Source organism: Mustela nivalis (assembly GCF_964662115.1).
Source record: "Mustela nivalis genome assembly, chromosome: 10".
Taxonomy (NCBI): domain Eukaryota; kingdom Metazoa; phylum Chordata; class Mammalia; order Carnivora; family Mustelidae; genus Mustela; species Mustela nivalis.
Window position 1 is genome coordinate 95,074,156 of NC_139029.1, and position 22,725 is coordinate 95,096,880.

Here is a 22,725-nt window from a genome sequence, read left to right on the forward strand (position 1 = left end):
AGTAGTTGAGTTTTGAAAAGACTCCTTCATAAATCTTCATTCATTTACACTGTCAGCAGATACCAACAACATTTCATCACAATGATATCTGATAAACTAAGTTCATTTGGGGTTTAAACGGAACAATTTCTAATTTACTAAGAATGCTGTGAAATAAAATCACATTGGAGAGACTGGATGTTATTGCATGGAGAATTAATTTTTACAAATTAGCAAAAGGTTGATAAAGATATTTCATGTTAACATAATCCTGGGAAAGCCCAGCAGGTCTCCCCCAAATTGGGGGACGGAATGGAGGAAATACAATTATGATGTGTTACTTCATTTCAGGGCTTACGTGGTGGGGTATGGATCATAGCATTACTTTTTAAGGACTAACCAGAGTATGCAGTATTTTTTGTAAAACAATGTGGACTAAAACATTTTGAAAGAATCTGAATTTCCAAATGAAAAATAATTGTAGGGGTCTTATGAGGGGTGAGACATGAGAAAATAGAAATCCTAAAACAAATTTACAGATTTTAAAGCTACTCTTTGAAAAAATTGATCCAAAATTTCTCCTAGTCTCCCTTACTTTCCTGCTGTAAACAGGGCCAGCTTTCACTTTGTGATACCTGTGCAGCTGCCCTGGGCCGGGGCTGGGTCTACTGAAATTCTCAATAATCTTTGGATAGGTGACCCCACATTTCCATGTTGCACTGGGCCCCTCAGATTATGTAGCCGGTCCTGACTGTTGTAGAAAAATCACAGCACTTCCCCAGACGCACTGGGCTCTTGGCCTCAGTCCTTCTTCCTCCCACCCAGTGGCAGGGGCATATCCCTGGCAGGGTGGTGGTTGTGTTCCGTTTAAACGGCCTACACTTTAGTCATTTCCTTTTCCTTTTCTGAGAACTTTCAAAGTACTGAGAGGACAGGGAAGCTGTATTTAACACAAGGACTCATTTCCTCAGCAACCACCATCTAGAGCGCACCTACAGTGTGTCCCAAATTGTGCTGAGGCTCGGACGAGGAAATAGGTGCATAAATTGATCATTAGACTATAATAAGGTGGTTACTGTGGGGATTGCACAGAGTGCAGCAAGCCAGAGAGGAATGTACCATCAAGCCTCAACGGGAAGGTGATTTTTCCTTGGGTGGAAGGTGCTGGTTGGCATTTAAACAGAGGAAGTGGGCGCAGCAACAACCTGCCTCTTGAAACTGGATGGGTATTATAAAGGAGGTGGAGGTAAGAAATGAGGTGAGCGGGAGAGGTCACAGGGAGCCCGGTGTGGCCCACTGAGGAGCCTGAACTTCATTAACGTTTTAAGCAAGGGACTAGGTGATCATCTTGGCCCCTCAAGAGAAGTGTGCTATGTTGTGGGAAACAAGCTGGGGATGGTGTGGAAGAACACAGGAAGGTCACTTGCAAAGACTTGCTTATTCTGCAAAATCCTTCAGCTCACAAACTCATCTCTTTTGCTTTAAAAAACATTGTATTTTCTGTGCTGTTTAAAGAACTTGAGCCTTATTGCCATTTTCTTTTCTCTCACCTAGAGCAGTAATTGTTTTTCAAACTCACAAGCCCTTGTATTTAAGAAAAGTCATGGCATCTTAATCTGGTGATAAAATTCTAATGACACATCTAAAGCAAATAGTTTGCAAAGCACGCAAAATAGTTTATGGCTAAACATTTTATATTGGAGGGAGTTAATAATAAACGGGGTTAAAAAGAAGGTATGCTATGAGGGTTGTAGAAGCAAAAATTGTCTTCAACATGGCTCTTTATCTGGTTTACTATAATAGATGCGATTTCTTTTTTGCCTACAGGTGACCACACTCCAACTGTTAACTTTCTGGCTCAGTGCTTAGTTGTGTTTGGCAGCCCATACTGCTAGAAGAAGGTGAGTCTATGATCACAGAGAAGACTAAGAGAAGTTCAGAACTGATTTCCTCACAATATTTAAAGCGCAGAAAATGCAACTGTTTTACCAAACACACAAGAACTCAGTCTTCCCTTGCAAAATAGCCCCTCAAAGCCCACAGCAATTATGAAGGACCCTGGGGTTCCAAAGAACAGGTTGAAAAAGTCCGGCCCAAGCGAAGTGCAGGTCTCCACTGTGGCAGGGAGACAGGGACAGGACTGGGATGACTCTCAGCTCTGAGTGGTTCTTCATACCACACAACGTGTGCACAGCTCTATGCTAGCCACACTCTTCTTTTCTCCAGTGTTTGCAGCTAGAGTTCAGGGCAGAAGAAATTTGTAAGTCTCGGTGTTAGTCGGTGTCCAATTAGTTAGTGTTCAGGATGGACTGTAGTTTTCAAGATTCTTTTTTTTTTTCCCCCTGCAGCCCAAGTTCTTTCTCTTAAAGACTCCTGGGAGCCTGTGTTTATTTCTACTCTTTACCAAGCTTCTAGGAACTTTCATTTTCCTCCCTTCCCACACAGAAACCCTCTATGAGCTTCTTTACCTGGGGACTCCTGCCCATCCCTGCATATCAATCTGATCCAAGCACTCACGTTCAGCTCTCAGTGATGCTACAGGAGCTCTATACACAGGCTTTTTGGCTCTTGGTTCCCAGCGTCAGATGCAGCTGAGCCAGGCCCTCACCTTGCTAGAGACTGAAACATCACCACTACATTCAATCCAAACAGCTCAGTACTTAGTTGTGCTTGGCAAACAATACTGCTAGAGGAAGAAGGTGAGTCTATGATCACGGACAGAGATTAAGAGAAGGTTCAGAAGTGATTTTCTCACAATATTTAAAGAATGGGAAAATGCACCTATTTCACCAAACACATAAGATCTCAGTCTTCCCTTGCAAAATAGCCCCTCAAAGCCCACAGCAATTATGAAGGACCCTGGGATTCCAAAGAACAGGTTGAAAAAAATCCAGTTTGGTTACAGGGAATCATGGATTACTGTTATTTATTTTGTTCCCCAACTGCAAAAGTTCTCCCAGGCTTTGAAGTTCTTTATCCTAGCTGTTGGTAGTTGTGCTATTAAAAATTTTTACACACACACACAGATTTATTTATACACATGTATATGTACCTTTAATATACTAAGGTATGTAAATAATTAAATGCCAGTTTTGAAATGTCAACACACTACCATGAAGATTAGTTTGTTTTTTCCTTGTCAATGAAGCTGGAGAATCCCTAGAATTCTCTTCATTCCTGTCGTTCTTAGTGCCTGCAAGTCCTTTAAAATATAATAATTACTATTTCTTTCCTTTCTTTTTTTTTTTTTTTTTTTTTTTTTAATTTGACAGGCAGAGATCACAAGTAGGCAGAGAGGCAGGCAGAGAGAGGAGGGAAGCAGGCTCCAAGCCAAGCAGAGAGCCCAATGCGGGGCTCGATCCCACGACCCTGGGATCACGACCCGAGCTGAAGGCAGAGGCCTTAACCCACTGAGCCACCCAGGTGCCCTGATCATTACTATTTCAAAGTGTAATAATACTAGTAAGGAAATACAAAGATCATATTCATACAAAGTACCAGGCATCACCTGGCCCAGGAAAGAAATTATCTTTAGCATTGTGCAACAGAGTCCATGGTTTTAGCAAGGGCCTTTATAAGATGGTCTTACCACCACTTAATCAAGAAGCACTGAGCGTTTACTTTATATCCTGCCCTGTGCTGGACACAGTGGAATATAAGGAATTTGTAGTAGTTGCCTACAAGGAATGTACATACATCTCATTGAGAAGGCACATGCTAGCAATGACTACAGAGCAGGACCATATTCTATTCTCCACACCACCATATTCCCTGGTCATATTACATACTGAAATAATTTCTGCATTAGCCAATAAAGACAGACTCAGGCCATACAGAACGAAGTTACTGGTCTTGGGGTGATACCTCTGACTCCCCTCCTGCACTATGACTCTTTCCCCTTGCTTTCGATCATCCCCATCCTCCTACAAACAGGTCCTCGGCTTGGTCCCAGGTCTTCTGCTTACTCTTCTAATACATCCAGTCACCATTCGCATGCTAATAGCTCTAGAATTTCTATCTCCCTCTCTGCCTTTTCATCAGAGTTCTAGACTTGTAGAGACAACTGGCACCCTGACACTGCCTTGTGAGAGTCTCACAGGCACTTCAAACTTAACAAGTCCTAAACTGAACTTCTAAATTTCCCTCACACCTACTCTACATAAATGATGTAGGTCCAATCATCTAGTTCTCAGGTCAGACACTGGGACGCATTCTTAATTCTCTACTTCTCCCATAAAACCATCAGCAAACCCTCTTAAGTCTATTTCCAAACATATCTTAAATCCATCTACTTCTTTCCATTTCAGTTCAAGTTACCATCTTTCAGTACATCAGCTCAGTACTTAGTTGTGCTTGGCAAACAATACTGCTAGAGGAAGGTGAGTCTATGATCACGGACAGAGATTAAGAGAAGGTTCAGAACTGATTTTCTCACAATATTTAAAGAATGGGAAAATGCACCTATTTCACCAAACACATAAGATCTCAGTCTTCCCTTGCAAAATAGCCCCTCAAAGCCCACAGCAATTATGAAGGACCCTGGGATTCCAAAGAACAGGTTGAAAAAAATCCAGTTTGGTTACAGGGAATCATGGATTACTGTTATTATTTTGTTCCCCAACTGCAAAAGTTCTCCCAGGCTTTGAAGTTCTTTATCCTAGCTGTTGGTAGTTGTGCTATTAAAAATTTTTACACACACACGCAGATTTATTTATACACATGTATATATACTAAGGTATGTAAATAATTAAATGCCAGTTTTGAAATGTCAACACACTACCATGAAGATTAGTTTGTTTTTTCCTTGTCAATGAAGCTGGAGAATCCCTAGAATTCTCTTCATTCCTGTCGTTCTTAGTTTCTATTAATTTCTTTTTTTTTTCTTAAGTTTTTATTTATTCATTTAAGTCATCTCTACACCCAACGTGGGACTTGAACTCATAATCTGAGATCAAGAGTTGAAGTCTCTTCTGACTGAGTCAGCCAGGTGCCTCTACATTCATTTCTTCTTCTTCTTCTTCTTTTTTATTTGGTTTTTGTTCTTGTTTTTATTTTTATATTTTTAACTTTTTTTTTTTACATTCATTTCTTCTTCTTTTTCTTTTTTTTAATTTTGACTTCTACTCTTGCTGCTCTTCAGATTACTCTCCACATAGTAGCCAGACAGATCTTAGAATGTTTAGCTTATATACATCAATCCCTTCCTTAAAAATCTTTAATGGCTTCCCAGTGCAATTCATATAAAATCTAAGATCTTTCATATGGCTTATCTGGCCCCAGGCACCTCTTCAGTTTCATTTCATGCCCTTCTACCCTTACTCACTATGCTCCAACCAAACCATTCTAAGTCCAGTGTCTCCAGTGTGCCAACCGCTTCTTGCTTCTGGCTCACACACTGGTTCCTTAGACTGGCATGTACTTGACTCTAGCCCCTCCCACTGGCTGATACCTTTACCTCCTTAGGTCCCAGCCTATTTGTTACCTCCTTAGAAAGGTCTTTTCTGATTACCCACCCATCCCAAACACACACACACCATTTTGTATCACAACATCACACTTGTGCTCCTTATAGCAATTGTTTAGTCTATCTCACCTGCTCCATGAAGTCAAGAGATGCATTTTTCTTATCATGGATTCACCAGCATCTAGCACAGTGCTTACATTCTAAGAGGAATCTGTAAATACTTTTCAGATGGATGAGAGAAATGAAGGATCCATGTGACTGTTGGTGGTCAGGAAAAATGTCATAGTGGTTGCAGTACATGAGGTGGTCCCTATAATAAGGCTGGGGGTGGAGGACACACAGAGGGACAACACAGATGAGGGAACAGAAGTGGGAATGAACAGGGGAAGGTGATCAGACCAGCTGACATTGAAGGGAACAGCTTCACTACAACAGTCATTTGAGTAATAGAATGAAATAGAAAAGAAAGGGAAAGAAGAATGGTCCCAAAAGCCAAGAAAGGAAATCTCATTTTGATATGGGAAACAGTAGAAACAACTTTTCAGTCTTGATCAGGGGAAATGCATGATAAGATAAGTACTGTATAAAATGGGTCTGGCAGGGGCCTGCAGAATGGCTCAAAGCAAGGGGCAGCCCCAAAGCTGGGAAATCTGACTGGCAGTGTGCACAAATCCTCCAGGGTTGAGGAGGCAAGGCTGCTGGTGATGGAGAGTGAAGCGTCAGTCCAAGAGAGTCCAAGTGAGGGAAGAACCCCCAAGATTTCATCAGATACTGGGGGAAAGAAGAGGGAAGAGTCAAGATGCCAAGATTTTGAGACCACGAAACTGAAAGAATCATGGTGTTGGAAAGAACCAAGCTCCTGCCCTGCACTCATCCTGGCAGGTGGCCATCCAGTCACAGGAGACCACACTATTAAATGTCATCAGATCTAATATTCAGAAAATTCTCCACACAATGACTCAGGCTTCTTCTAGCTTTTTGTCCATCCCAATTTTGCCCTTATGTGTAAATACAGAATAAGGACAGTCCTTATTTCACATGGCAGCTTCTCAGATATCTGAAAACAGTTATTAGATCTCTCTTAATTTTCTTCTTCCCAGACTAAATCCCCTCGCCCATCAAGACCCATGAGGTCTAGTTTTGAGTACCCTAACAGCTCCCATGGTTTTATCCTGCTTTATTAGAGTTTACGACCTTCTTGAAAGTATACTGCTAAGAACAAAAGACATTATTTGGTGCCCTCGTATCATCTGATCAGCACAGAGCACAATGAGACTGTTGTCTCCTTTTATCAAAACACAATTCTTCGAATAGACCAAAGTTTACCTCTCCTCCTCTTACTATGGGGTTATTTGGAATTTTAGGAAATGAAAACCCCAAGATCTTTCACATGTAAAACAAATCATTGCTCCTAATTCCATAATTTTTTTTGCTTATTCCTTATCTTGAATTCAGAATTGTACAATTATTCCTCTTTAATTTCAATACCCATTTTTGATCTATTATTCCAGAATCCTTAGAATCCCTTAGAAATCCAGAATTCTTTAGAAACATCCTTTGCATTGGTTTTCTCTGATTTTTGTACCAAAAGCAAAGATGTTAAGATTTTCATCCAAGTGATAAAAGGGCCTGGAATAAAATCCTGAAGCTCACAATTAGAGCTACATTTTTTAAACCTATTTGTTTTATTATGGTTAAAAAGATACACAACAAAATTTATAATTTTAATGATTTCAAGTGTATAGTTCTGCAGCATTAAGTACATCATTGTCGTGCAACCATCACCACCATCCATCTCCAGGACCCTCTTCATCTTGCAAAACTGAAACTCTATAACCAATAAGCGGTAACTCCCCACTTTCCCCTTCATCCAGCCCTGGCCACCACCATTCTATTCTTTGTCTCCATGAATTTGACTACTCTAAGTACCTCCTATAGAAGGTAACATATGGTATTTGTCCTTTTACTAGCGGCTTATTTCACTTAACATGATGTCCTCAGGGTTCATCCCTGTGGTAGCACATGTCAGATTCCCTTCCTTTTTCAGGCTTCATAATAGTCCATTGCATGTATTGTATAGCATGCTCTGTTTATCCATTCTGTCTATGGACACTCAGGTTACATCTACTTTCTACTATGGTGAATCATGCTGCTATAACCACAGGTGTACAAATATCTATTTGAATCCCTGCCTTCACTTCTTTTCTAACTTTTTTCCCTTAAATTTCTTATCACCTGTTTAACTTCTTTTCTCTTTTGAATTCCACAGAGGTGGAATTGCTTGATCATACGGCAATTCTAAGTTTAAATTTTCCCACAGTGGCTGGACCATTATATACTTCCCCTAGCAATGTACAAGGGTTCTACATTGTCCACATCCTTGTCAATACTTGTTATTTTCTGGGTTTTTAATTTTTTAAAAGATTTTATTTTTAAGTAATCTCTATACCCAACATGGGGCTCAAACTTACAACCTCGAGATCAAGAGTCACATGCTCTACTAACTGAGCCAGCCAAGTGCTCCCTGGGTTTTTTAAATAGCCATCCTTATGGCTGTGAAGTGGCATCTCATCTTGGTTTTGATTTGCATTTCCCTGATGACTAGTAACAGTAAGCATCTTTTCATGTGCTTATGGGCCATTTCTATATCTTCTTTAGAGAAATGTCTAAGTCCTTTGCCAAATTTTAAATTGCCCATTTTGTTTGTGTGTGTACATGTGTTTGTGCATTGAATTGTAAGCACTCTTTATATATTCTGGATAGCAATCCCTTACCAGAAATATGATTTGTAAACATTTTTGCCCATTCCATGGGCTGCCTTTTTACTGTCGATAGTATCTTTCAATACACAAAAGTTTAAATTTTCATGAAGTTTAACTAGTATATTTTGTCTTTTATTTCCTCTGCTTTTGGTGTTGTATCCAAGAAATCATTGCCAAATCCAATGTCATGAAGCTTTTCTTTTTCTTTTTTTTTTCCTTTAAATTCAGTTGGCCAACATATAATACATCATTACTTTCAAATGTAGAGTTCAGTAGGTCATCAGTTGCATAACACCCAATGCTCATCACATCACATACCCTCCTTAATGTCTGTCACCCAGTTACCCCATCCCCCACTTACCTCTCCTGCAGCTTCTTTCCCATAGTGGAGTGTCATGCTGTCTCTCCCTCTCTGATTTCTTCCCATTCCATTTTTCCCTTCCTTCCCCAATGATCCTTTGTGCTGTTTCTTATATTCCTCATTTGAGTGAAATCATATGATAATTGTCTTTCTCTGATTGACTTATTTTGCTCAGCCTAATACCCTCCAGTTCCATCCATGTCGAAGTAAATGGTAAGATTTCATCCTGATGGTAATATTCCATTTTATGTATGTATGTGTATAAACACACCGTGCGTGCACACCACATCTTTTGTCTCTTTCTATTGTTTGGTTACTATGGGCATTGCTGCTATAAACATTGGGGTGCAGGTGCCCCTTTGGATCACTACATTTGTATCTTTGGAGTAAATACCTAGTAGTTCAATTGCTGGGTCTTCATATAGCTCTATTTTTAGCTTCTTGAGGAACCTCTATACTGTTTTCCAGAGTGGCTGTACCACCTTGTATTCTCACCAACAGTGTAAGAATGTTCCCTTTTCTCTACATCCTCACCAACACTTGTTTCCTGACTTTTTAATTTTAGCCATTCTGACTGGTATGAAGAGGTATCTCATTGTGGTTTTGATTTTTATTTCCCTGATGCTGAGTAATGTTGAGCATTTTTTCATGTGTTTGTTAGCCATTTGGATGTCTTCTTTGCAGAAATGTCTGTTCATGTCTTTTGCCCATTTCTTGACTGGATTATTTGGTTTTGGAGGTGTTGAGTTTGATAAATTCTTTGTAGATCTTGGATACTAGTCCTTTATCTGATATGTCATTTGCAAATATCTCCTCCCATTCCATAGGTTGCCTTTTAATCTTGTTGACTGTTTCCTTTGCTGTGCAAATCTTTTTATCTTGATGAAGTCCTAACAGTTCATTTTTGCCCTTGCTTCCCTTGCCTTTGGTGATGTTTCTAGAAAGGAGTTGCTATGGCTGAGGTCAAAGAGGCTGCTGCCTGTGTTCTCCTCAAGGATTTTGATGGATTCCTGTCTCACATTGAGGTCTTTGACTATTTTGAGTCTATTTTTTTTTTTAAAGATTTTATTTATTTATCAGAGGGAGAGGGGGGCAGAGAGCAAGCACAGGCAGACAGAATGGCAGGCAGAGGCAGAGGGAGAAGCAGGCTCCCTGCCGAGCAAGGAGCCCGATGTGGGACTCGATCCCAGGACAGTGGGATCATAACCTGAGCCGAAGGCAGCTGCTTAACCAACTGAGCCACCCAGGCGTCCCATTGAGTCTATTTTTTTGTGTGGTATAAGGAAATGGTCCAGTTTCTGCATGTGGCTGTCCAATTTTCCCAAAACCATTTGTTGAAGAGATTGTCTTTTCTCCATTGGACATTCTTTCTTGCTTTGTTAAAGATTAGTTGACCATAGAGTTGAGAGTCCATTTCTGGGAGCTCTATTCTGTTCCATTGATCTATGTGTCTGTTTTTGTGCCAGCACCAGACTGTCTTGATGACTACGGCTTTGTAATAGAGCTTGAAGTCTGGTGCTGTGATGCCACCAACTTTTGTTTTCTTTTTCAACTTTGTTCTATTCAGGGTCTTTTCTGGTTCCATGTAAAATTTAGGATTATTTGTTTCATTTCTTTGAAAAAAATTGATGGTATTTTGATAGGGATAGCATTAAATGCATAGATTGCTTCAGGCAGCATCGACATTTTCACAGTATTTGTTCTTCCAATCCATGAGCATGGAATGCTTTTCCATTTCTTTGTGTCTTCCTCAATTTCTTTCATGAGTACTTTATAGTTTTCTGAGTACAGATTCTTTGCCTCTTTGGATAGATTTATTCCTAGGCATCTTAATGGTTTTGGGCGCAGTTGGAAATGTGATCAATTCCTTAATTTCCTCTTTCTTCTGTCTCATTGTTAGTGTGCAGAAATGCAACTGATTTATGCATGTTGATTTTATATCCTGCCATGTTGCTAAATTCCTGTATGAGTTCTAGCAATTTTGGGGTGGTATCTTGGGTTTTCCACATGAAGTATCATATTATCTGCAAAGAGTGAGAGTTTGACTTCTTCTTTGCCAATTTGGATGCTTTTTCTTTCTTTTTGTTGTCTGATTGCTGATGCTGGGATTTCTAGTACTACGTTGAGCAACAGTGGTGAGAGTGAGCATGCCTGTCATGTTACTGACCTTAAGGAAAAAGCTCTCAGTTTTCTGAAAATATCTGGGGGTCAATGATGTCTCAGTTGGTTAAGCAACTGCCTTTGGTTCTGGTCATTATCCCAAAGTCCTGGGATTGATCCCTGCATTGGGAGCCTCAGCAGAAGCCTGCTTCTCCCTCTCCTGCTCCCCTTGCTTGTGCTCCGTCAGATAAATAAAATATTTTTTAAAAGGGGAATAATAGTCGCTGTGGGCTTTTCATACTTCGCTTTTATGATATTGAGGTATATTCCCTCTATCCCTATGCTGAGCAGAGTTTTAATCAAGAAAGGATGCTATATTTTGTCAAATGCATTTTCTGCATCAATTGAGAGGATCATATGGGTCTTGTCCTTTTATGTGACATATCATGTTGATTGATTTGTGAATATTGAACCACCCTTGCAGCCCAGGGATAAATCCCACTTAGTCATGGTGAATAATCTTTTTAATGTACTGTTGGATCCCACTGGCTAGTATCTTGGTGAGAATTTTCACATCCATGTTCATCAGAAATATTGGTTGGTCTGTAATTCTCCTTTTTGGTGGGGTCTTTGCTTTTGGGCCAAGGTAATGCTGGCCTCACAGAATGAGTTTGGAAGTCTTCCTTCCATTTCTATTTTTTTGAAACAGCTTCAGAAGTATAGATATTAGTTCTTTAAATGTTTGGTAGAATTCCCCTGGGAAGCCATCTGGCCCTGGGCTCTTGTTTGTTGGGAGATTTTTGATGACTGCTTCAATTTCCTTGCTGGTTATGGGTCTGTTCAGGTTTTCTACTTCTTCCTGAAGTAGAATATATATATATAGAAATATGAATATGTTCTTCATATTTCTAGGAATGCACCCATTTCCATTTCTACCTAACTTGTTGGCATATACTTGCTGATAATACTGTTATAATTGTTTGTATTTCCTTTGTGTTGGTCATGATCTCTCCTCTTTCATTCATAATTTTATTAATGTGGATCCTTTCTCTTTTCTTTTTGATAAGTCTAGCTAGTGGGTTATCTAATTCTTTCAAAGAACTAGCTCTTAATTTCATTGATCTGTTCTACTGTTCTTTTGGTTTCTATTTAATTGATTTCTGCCCTGATCTTTTATTTCCCAACTCCTGCTTGGTTTACACTTTACACTTTATTTCCTGTTGTTTCTCCAGCTCCTATAGGTGTAAGGTTCAGTTGTGTATTTGAGACCTTTCTTGTTTCTTGAAAGGCTTGTTACATATTTCCCTCTCAGGGCTGCTTTTGCTGCATCCCAAAGGTTTTGAAGAGTTGTTTTCATTTGTTTCTATGAATTTTTAAAATTCCTTAATTTCCTGGTTGACCCATTCATTCTTAAGTTTTTTTTTAAGTTTTTTTTTTTTTTTTTTTTTTTTTTGAGAGAGAGATCACAAGTAGGCAGAGAGGCAGGAAGAGAGAGGGGGGAAGCAGGCTCCGTGCTGAGCAGAGAGCCCAATGCAGGGTTCGATCCCAGGACCCTGAGATCATGACCTGAGCCAAAGGCAGAGGCTTAACGCACTGAGCCACCCAGGCACCCCGACCCATTCATTCTTTAGCAGGATGCTCTTTAACCTCCAAGTATTTGAGTTCCTTCCAAATTTCCTCTTGTGACTGAATTCAAATTTCAAAGCACTGTGGTCTCAAAATATGCAGGGAATAACCCCTATCTTTTGGTATGAGTTGAGACCTGATTTGTGACACAGTATGTGATCGATTATGGAAAATGTTCCATGTGCAATATTTTTATTGATTTTGAGGGAGGGTTCTCTGTGCCTCCTGGACTTGAATGCTTGTCCCCTTCCCCAGATTAGGGAAGTTCTCAGCTATGATTTGCTCAAATATACCTTCATCCCTCTCTCTCTCTTTCCTTTTCCTCTGGGACCCCAATTATTCTAATATTGTTTTGCTTTATGGTAGCACTGATCTCTCAAAGCCTCCCCTCATGACCCAGTAGTTGTTTTTCTCTCAATCACTTTTGTGTGAGCCAAACTCTGCAGACTCCTGCAGTTTGCACCTGTGTGGATCCTCTGAAGGTAAGGAGGGGAGTCATTGCAGCTCTGCTGCTTGCTGCCCCCCCCCCCCCCCCCCCCCGCCGGTCACTCAATCATTCTGGGATTCACAGTTTCTGGCAAGAGCCCATTCCTGGGCTGAGAGCCCATTCCCAGGCTCACGGATTATAGCCAGTTTCCCCACTCCAATATTTGGGGACTCTGCTGCACTTAGGCACTCCTGTTCTTTCTGTGATCCTGGAGATCCTGAACCCACACTGTCCCACCTAGGATTCTGGTCCACCTCACCATCTGAGCACCTTTCAAGCAGGGAGGTCCATCACTGGAGCAGACTTTTAAAAGTTCTGATTTTGTGCTCCACTCCTCTATCACTTTCCAGTAGCAGGCTTATGGAGGCTCCCTCCCCCTGTGGTTTATCTTCCTATATATCCCCTCAGATCCATGTCTCCATACTTCCTACCCAGCAAAAAAATGGGTCGCTTTTCTATTTGTAGAATCGAAGCAATTCTTTTCTTAGATCTCAGGTTGAATTCACAGGTGTTCAGAATTATTTGATAGATAACTAGCTGAATTCAAGGGACCAGATGAAATACAAGTCACCTATTCTTATGCTATCTTCCCTCCTCTCCATGAAGCTTTTCTTCATGTTTTTGTCTAAGAGTTTTATAGTTAGAGCTAATCTTTAGATTGACATCAATTCAATAATTTATCAATTTTGAAATGCACTTTTGCAATCACTTATATGTTTATTATCACCCGGTTCACATTTTACATCTACCTATTAAGTGACTAATTCTTTTATTTATTTTTTGTCAGAATGTACAAAGCCAGGAATTATGGGTATAGCAGCAAACTGGTCAGGCATGGTTGCATCCTGTCCTCACCAGTTCATAGTCTACTAAAGAAGTCAGACACTGAACAAGTGATTACAAAGAAAGGCATGATACGACTAAAGGAAAAGAATTTGCCAACATGAAGACTGAGAAACATAAACTAACTGGAATGACTTTTATCAAATTTCTTGGGAATATTTGATCCATTGGTCTATTAACCTAAACAGAAAAGAGATAGTTTCACTAACTGTTGATTCCTAATGCTAGCTACAGCTTTCCTTCCTAAGTGCTCACAGACTTTACTTATTTAAGAGTCCACTCTAGATGCTACTGGGAAAAAGAGCTCTTGGTATTCAGAATTTGGAGTCTCTCATTTTATGGTTTTTAAAACACTAGGACCACATATGCCTTTGTATTTTGGCTCTCTGACACTAAAAATCCAAAAACATCTTAATTTCTACACTATTCTCTGAAGTAACATGTAGAGCTTCTTTCTCTACCTCAAGGCGTTATGTATGTGTACATGAAGATCTGACCTCATGAACAGCAACCAGGAGCTATGTGCTCATCTGTCTAAGGTTTTCAGCCATCTCAACAGTGTTTGGTCTTTTTTGACTTGAAGACTGGTTCCCTTCTTAGGAAAGACTTATTAGGGAAGAGAGAAGGATCTAGACTTAAATGGTTTCATTTTGTTGCTCTTAAGTCCTTTTCCCCAGACACTGGGCCTGTTTCTTTCTTCTTATATTCTCAGAATGTAGCTCAGAGGCCCTTTTCCTCTGCTGCACCTCATCCAAGCCTCTGGTATAATGGGGAAAAAACTGGGGAAGTTGGGAAGCCAGTGCTCATCGGAGCTGAGGAAGTGCTAACTATGAAGGGATGATGTAGCATCTATGTGCAGAGAGCTGGACATAAGGGCAGGGGAGTGAGAGTTTTGGAATAGCTATGGAAATGTGAATTCCTCTACCTGCAGACAAGTATGGATTACCTCTCCATGGAAGTGAGAGAAGAGAGAACTAAGTGGAGAGATGGAACTAAGTCATGAAGGACTGGCACAGTCAGAAGGGGTGGAAGAAGTTCCAACAAAAGAAACTGAAATTCATAGCATGCGAAGAAACCTTAGAAATGATCCTAGCCCACCTCTCTCATGTAACTGTTGGGTAACTGGTTGTCCAGATAAAGAATCAGTCACTGGGGTAGTTACAGAAGTATAGAGTTACACAAATCCTGAGGGGGTGGGAGAATGGCTTTCAAGAAATAGGAGGTGGTCCACAGGGTCAAATGCTACTGAGAAATCAAGGATGGTGAGGACACTAACAATGGTTCTCAAAATTGATCAATGGCTCTTTGGTCTCCTGGGGGCAATTTTTGGTAAAGAAATAGAAGGCAGATTGCCAGGGGAAAGGATCTGGGTATGAAAAAGACAAGGAGACACTGAATTAAACTCACTCAGTAGGTCTGACAGTACTCGGCAAGAGAAAGGATGACAGTTAAAAGGAAAACAAAGTTTGAAATAATGGAAATAGTATTATTTTAGGACCAGAAGAAAGAAACCAACTGAATGGGAGGGATTGAGGATACAAGAGAACTCATGCCATCCTTGGCAGCAAGATAATAAGAAGCAGGTAAAGAACCAGAGCACAGGTGGAGGTAGCTTTGGAGAAAGGAAGATACCAAAAGGAAGGAGGTACCACATATGCTGAAGGAGACAAAGCAAAGGGAAAGCAACATCCCAGAGGACAGATGTGAGGACCTGGGAAGAAAAGCTGACCCGAAGGTCAAAGGTGGATTGAGTCCTGCCTCTGCCTCTTGCTGGATCATTGACTTTGATCTCTCTGTAAAGAGATGTAAAGCCAGCTGCTTTAGATTTCAGTGTCACAGAGTTTCTGTGAGACCGATATCAGATAACATATGTGCATACACCCAGTACAACCTGAGTTATCAGAGCATTTTTGAGATTTACCCGATGGCTTGCAATGCAGAGATCTGAAATGGCTGTTCTAGAGAGTAAATTCCAAAGCTTCACAGATGTGTGCTGACTGGGCAGTAAGAAGGTTCTAGCTGCAGCTGGAAACTGTTCCTTCTTTCAGAAGGGAGACTCAGGGAGCCCTCTCACTTCTCTCCTGGGCATTGAAAGGTAGCACAAGAAAACCTTAGAGAAAACTGCACCAGAATGGAATTGTAAAATGGGATGATGGTAGCAGCCCCCAAGAAGCTGTTTTCAAGAGCTGCTACTACTCCCTGGCGCCTTCAAGCGTGGTGGACTTTATGGCCCAACATGGTGGACTTTAAAGGGTTATAGTGAGGTCACCAGATTCCCAGGCACTTCCCTCTTCCTTCTTTAAAGTTCGGAATCATTAAATTAGAGGACCAAACCTCATCCCTGACCACATGAAAAGAAAAATGAGGCCTGCCTCTGACTGTTCACAGGGAATGAAAGATGCTATGGAATCACAGAGCCGTAGATTCTCAGGGTGGGGAGAGATTTTAAAAGCCATTAATTCCAGACCCCCGGATAGTGTCTGAACCTTTACAATACTCTAGCTAAATGCCAGTGTAAGCTCAAAATCCTTCCACGACAGGAATCTTCTGAGGGAAGCCCAAATCCATGGCCAGCTCAGATTCTTTCACAGATTTTCCTTATATTGACCTAAAGTCTCTACGTCCCCGTAGCCTACATACTGGTCTGAGTGCAGTCCTCAGAGCCCACATAAATAAAATATCTGATATGGTCTCAGCCCCTTTGATCCCTCCCCCTTGATGGTCCTTCTCCAGCTGGCACGTTTAGTTCTGATCACAAGTCTGGCTCCCAGATCTGAGCAGAGTTCTCTGAGCTGTTGCAGAATGGAACAGGACCATCACCTCCTTCATTTCAGGTACCACAGCACATTTAGAATTGAGGAACACATCATACTGTTGATTCACACTGAACAAATTGCTCACAACAACCCTTATCCAGTTGTGGGCCACTGATTTTGAGATCAAGAACTTTGTATTTATTCCCAGTAAGTTTTGTCTCATATTTGACCAGGATTAAAAAAAAAAAAATACTAGCATGGACATATTGAATAGATGTATCATTTATTCACTCATTCATTTAGTCACTTAATAAGCTATGCCTCCTGGTTTTATGTCTTTAGTAAGTATATCCAGCCTGCACTCTCTGGTTATTCTGTTGTATTTTTCCTCAAACTACTGAAAAACATCCAAATGGGGAGAGGTCTACCATACAACACAAAACACTTCCCTGAAACACGACTACTGAATTAGTTACTTTATTAATTCAGCAAATACATTCAATAAATAGGTACTGAGACTCTACTATGTGCCAAGTCATGATCTACACGCTTGAGAAATGTCCAGCAGTGAACAAACCAGACAAGGTTCTTGCTGATTACAGAGGGAGAAACACAGGATATGAAAAACAAAAACAAAAAATAGTAATAGCTGACATTAACTATGTGCCAGCCTTTGTTCAAAACATGTACATGTTTGCTCTTCACAAATTCTTGTGAGGTAAACTATTATTCCCATTTTCTAAATTAAGTATACCGAGACACAGAGGAGTTAAGCCACTTGCTCAAGATCACACAGATCCCAAAAGATGGAACATCAACCTAAGCAGTCTGGCTGCAGAGCCTGTGTGTGAACTATCAGGCTTCTGTTGTGTCTCTACAAAAGTAAACGCTAAATTAAACATATACATAAACACTAAGGAAATATCCACATGACAGACACTCACATTTAAGGTAAAGTCTGAATGACAAGCAGGAGTCAATGTCTCAAGATCTGAGGGGGTAACAAGAGGCAGGGGATGAGATTGGAGGGGTGGACAGGGGTCCTGTCATGTAGGACCTTGTAGATTAGGTAATACTAAAGATCTGGGCTTTAGGAATTCAACCAGTTATGAATACATCTTGTTTCAGTATCCAACCTACACATACCCATCTTAACCACAAATGTACTGTGAATGATACCCTTTCCCTACTGCCTGGTACAGGACTCCCTCTTCATACTCTGAGGAGGTCCCTTCCAGCTGTCACCATCACCGTGGCACCGCAAGACACACTCTGGATGCACAATCGGGACTCAAAATCCCGTACAGCTCCTCCATGCTATAAGACCTTGGCCGAGTCACAGCCTCTCGGCTCTTTCAGTTTCCAGGGATTTTTCCCATTGCTCTCTAATGTTACCTCACTCCCAGAACAGAACCACTAAGGTCTTAGAGCATCTGGGGACACTCTGGCTTAGGGAGCACTCACTCAACCTTTCTCCTTCCTGAGCTCTTCCATCATCCCTGAGCTCTTCCATCCTCATCTCCACAAGGCCCAGATAAGCCATATCTAACTTTATGCATCTGGCTTGAGTTACTAACAGCCCCAGGGACTGCTCTCTCATCTCCCAGAAGCCCTGTTGGTTTGACCCCATCAAGTTCTACTTACCCAAGTGTTATACAACCCTCCCCTTAATTACACACTCAATCAGTTCCTTCCAAGCTCAGCAATTTGTGGTCTCTGGACATCCCCCGGCTGTTTCTCTGGAGCTAGCTCCCAGACTGGACCTTGGCAAGCCTCTGAAGCACCGACTGGGTTTCTAAGGCCACAGTGCCCAGACTTGAAAGCCTTGCTGCTATTTCACACTCTATTTCCTTCCAAATTAATTCTCTGATGAATACTGTCCTTTGCCGTGATTCAGTGCAGGCCATTTCCTTACATCTCTCCTTTACCTTTGAGACTTTTAATCTCTCTCAAATCCAGATTTTCCTCTGCGGAAAGCCTGCTTCAGAGAAAAATGTCCTGCTTTCCCAGCCGGTATAAACAGCCCCACCAGCACTGGCCCCAGACTCAGGGCATTTGTCCTTTCCTGGCTCACCTAGGTCGTCCCTTTGATTTCAAAGCACATGCCTGCCTTCTCTAAACATCTCAGCACCACACACTGTGACATAAACTTCCAGGCATATAGTGAGCCATGAATTCTAGTTTCTTTAAGGCCCAAACACATGAAGATGCAGATTCAAAGTTGGAAGCTGGGGCGGGAGTCAAGATGGCGGAGAAGTAGCAAGCTGAGACTGCTTCAGCTAGCCGGAGATCAGCTAGATAGCTTATCTAAAGATTGCAAACACCTGAAAATCCATCGGCAGATTGAAGAGAAGAAGAACAGCAATTCTGGAAACAGAAAAACAACCGCTTTCTGAAAGGTAGGACCGGCGGAGAAGTGAATCCAAAGCGACGGGAAGATAGACCCCGGGGGGAGGGGCCGGCTCCCGGCAAGCGGCGGAGCAACCGCGCACAAAATCAGGACTTTTAAAAGTCTGTTCCGCTGAGGGACATCGCTCCAGAGGCTAAACCGGGGCGAAGCCCACGCGGGGTCAGCGTGGCCTCAGGTCCCGCAGGGTTACAGAAGGATCGGGGGTGTCTGAGTGTCGCAGAGCTTGCGGGTATTGGAACGGGAAAGCCGGCTACAGAAACAGAGCCGACAGTAAGCTCACAGCTCGGTGTTACCTTGAACCGATCGCAGGCTCGGTGAGCTCGGAGCGCGGCCGGAGGTCAGGCAGACGGGAGTAACTCGGCGCTCTTCTCTGAGGGCACACTGAGGAGTGGGGCCCTGGGCTCTCGGCTCCTCCGGGCCGGAGACCAGGAGGCCGCCATTTGTGTTCCCGTCCTCCGGAACTCTACGGAAAGCGCTCAGGGAACAAAAGCTCCTGAAAGCAAACCCGAGCGGATTACTCCCCCAGAAGAGCAACAAGAAATCCAGCCGAGACCAAGTTCACCTACCAAGGAGTGCGGTTTCAATACCAAGGAGAGCAGCAGAATTCCAGAGGAGGAGAAAGCCAAGCACGGAACTCATGGCTTTTTTCCTGTGATTTTTTTTTAGTCTTGCAGTTAATTTAATTTTTTCTTTTTCATTTTTTTTTTTTTTTCTTTTTCTTCTCGCCTTCGGGTAAAATTTTTTTTTTTTAACTGTTACCTTTTTCTTTTTTAACGATTTTTTACTAGTTTATCTAATATATATATTTTTTCTTTTTTACATTTTTCTCAGGTGATTTCTTTTTTAAAAAAAAAAATTTTTTTTCTTTTCTTTTTTTTTTTTTTTTTCTTTCTTTCTTTTTGAACCTCTTTTTATCCCCTTTCTCCCCACTCACGATTTTGGATCTCTTCTAATTTAGTTAAAGCATATTTTTCTGGGGTTGTTGCCACCCTTTTAGTATTTTACTTGCCCCTTCATTTACTCTTATCTGGCCAAAATGACAAGACGTAAAAATTCAACGCAAAAAAAAGAACAAGAGGCAGTACCGAAGGCTAGGGACCTAATCAATACAGACATCGGTAATATGTCAGATCTAGAGTTCAGAATGACAATTCTCAAGGTTCTAGCCGGGCTCGAAAAAGGCATGGAAGATATTAGAGAAACCCTCTCGAGAGATATAAAAGCCCTTTCTGGAGAAATAAAAGAACTAATATGTAACCAAGTTGAAATCAAAAAAGCTATTAATGAGGTGCAATCAAAAATGGAGGCTCTCACTGCTAGGATAAATGAGGCAGAAGAAAGAATTAGTGATATAGAAGACCAAATGACAGAGAATAAAGAAGCTGAGCAAAAGAGGGACAAACAGCTACTGGACCACGAGGGGAGAATTCGAGAATTAAGTGACACCATAAGACGAAACAACATTAGAATAATTGGGATTCCAGAAGAAGAAGAAAGAGAGAGGGGAGCAGAAGGTATACTGGAGAGAATTATTGGGGAGAATTTCCCCAATATGGCAAAGGGAACGAGCATCAAAATTCAGGAGGTTCAGAGAACGCCCCTCAACATCAATAAGAATAGGCCCACACCCCGTCACCTAATAGTAAAATTTACAAGTCTCAGTGACAAAGAGAAAATCCTGAAAGCAGCCCGGGAAAAGAAGTCTGTAACATACAATGGTAAAAATATTAGATTGGCAGCTGACTTATCCACAGAGACCTGGCAGGCCAGAAAGAGCTGGCATGATATTTTTAGAGCACTAAACGAGAAAAACATGCAGCCCAGAATACTATATCCAGCTAGGCTATCATTGAAAATAGAAGGAGAGATTAAAAGCTTCCAGGACAAACAGCAACTGAAAGAATTTGCAAATACCAAACCAGCTCTACAGGAAATCTTGAAAGGGGTCCTCTAAGCAAAGAGAGAGCCTACAAGTGGTAGATCAGAAAGGAACAGAGACCATATACAATAACAGTCACCTTACAGGCAATACAATGGCACTAAATTCATATCTCTCAATAGTTACCCTGAATGTGAATGGGCTAAATGCCCCTGTCAAAAGACACAGGGTATCAGAATGGATACAAAAACAAAACCCATCTATATGTTGCCTCCAAGAAACTCATTTTAAGCCCGAAGACACCTCCAGATTTAAAGTGAGGGGGTGGAAAAGAATTTACCATGCTAATGGACATCAGAAGAAAGCAGGAGTGGCAATCCTTATATCAGATCAATTAGATTTTAAGCCAAAGACTATAATAAGAGATGAGGAAGGACACTATATCATACTCAAAGGGTCTGTCCAACAAGAAGATTTAACAATTTTAAATATCTATGCCCCCAACGTGGGAGCAGCCAACTATATAAACCAATTAATAACAAAATCAAAGAAACACATCAACAACAATACAATGAATAGTAGGGGACTTTAACACTCCCCTCACTGAAATGGACAGGTCATCCAAGCAAAAGATCAGCAAGGAAATAAAGGCCTTAAACGACACACTGGACCAGATGGACATCACAGATATATTCAGAACATTTCATCCCAAAGCAACAGAATACACATTCTTCTCTAGTGCACATGGAACATTCTCCAGAATAGATCACATCCTCGGTCCTAAATCAGGACTCAACCGGTATCAAAAGATTGGGATCATTCCCTGCATATTTTCAGACCACAATGCTCTAAAGCTAGAACTCAACCACAAAAGGAAGTTTGGAAAGAACCCAAATACATGGAGACTAAACAGTATCCTTCTAAAGAATGAATGGGTCAACCGGGAAATTAAAGAAGAATTGAAAAAAATCATGGAAACAAATGATAATGAAAATACAACAGTTCAAAATCTGTGGGACACAATAAAGGCAGTCCTGAGAGGAAAATATATAGCGGTACAAGCCTTTCTCAAGAAACAAGAAAAGTCTCAGGTACACAACCTAACCCTACACCTAAAGGAGCTGGAGAAAGAACAAGAAAGAAACCCTAAGCCCAGCAGGAGAAGAGAAATCATAAAGATCAGAGCAGAAATCAATGAAATAGAAACCAAAAAAACAATAGAAAAAATCAACGAAAGTAGGAGCTGGTTCTTTGAAAGAATTAATAAAATTGATAAACCCCTGGCCCGACTTATCAAAAAGAAAAGAGAAAGGACCCAAATAAATAAAATCATGAATGAAAGAGGAGAGATCACAACTAACACCAAAGAAATACAAACTATTATAAGAACATACTATGAGCAACTCTACGGCAATAAATTTGACAATCTGGAAGAAATGGATGCATTCCTAGAAACATATAAACTACCACAACTGAACCAGGAAGAAATAGAAAGCCTGAACAGACCCATAACCAGTAAGGAGATTGAAACAGTCATTAAAAATCTCCAAACAAACAAAAGCCCAGGGCCAGATGGCTTCCCGGGGGAATTCTACCAAACATTTAAAGAAGAACTAATTCCTATTCTCCTGAAACTGTTCCAAAAAATAGAAATGGAAGGAAAACTTCCAAACTCATTTTATGAGGCCAGCATCACCTTGATCCCAAAACCAGACAAGGATCCCACCAAAAAAGAGAGCTATAGACCGATATCCTTGATGAACACAGATGCGAAAATACTCAACAAAATACTAGCCAATAGGATTCAACAGTACATTAAAAAGATTATTCACCACGACCAAGTGGGATTTATTCCAGGGCTGCAAGGTTGGTTCAACATCCGCAAATCAGTCAATGTGATACAACACATCAATAAAAGAAAGAACAAGAACCATATGATACTTTCAATAGATGCTGAAAAAGCATTTGACAAAGTACAGCATCCCTTCCTGATCAAAACTCTTCAAAGTGTAGGGATAGAGGGCACATACCTCAATATCATCAAAGCCATCTATGAAA

At 41.0% G+C, this 22,725-nt stretch overlaps 1 long non-coding RNA gene across 1 annotated transcript; it reads left to right on the plus strand.

Moving 5' to 3' along the window:
* Positions 1–1,135: 1,135 nt before the first annotated feature.
* On the plus strand, positions 1,136–13,589 carry LOC309841737. Its single transcript, XR_014299283.1, has 3 exons — positions 1,136–1,225; positions 1,807–1,880; positions 13,567–13,589. It is a non-coding gene; the product is annotated as an uncharacterized lncRNA (long non-coding RNA).
* The last annotated feature ends 9,136 nt before the right edge of the window (positions 13,590–22,725 follow it).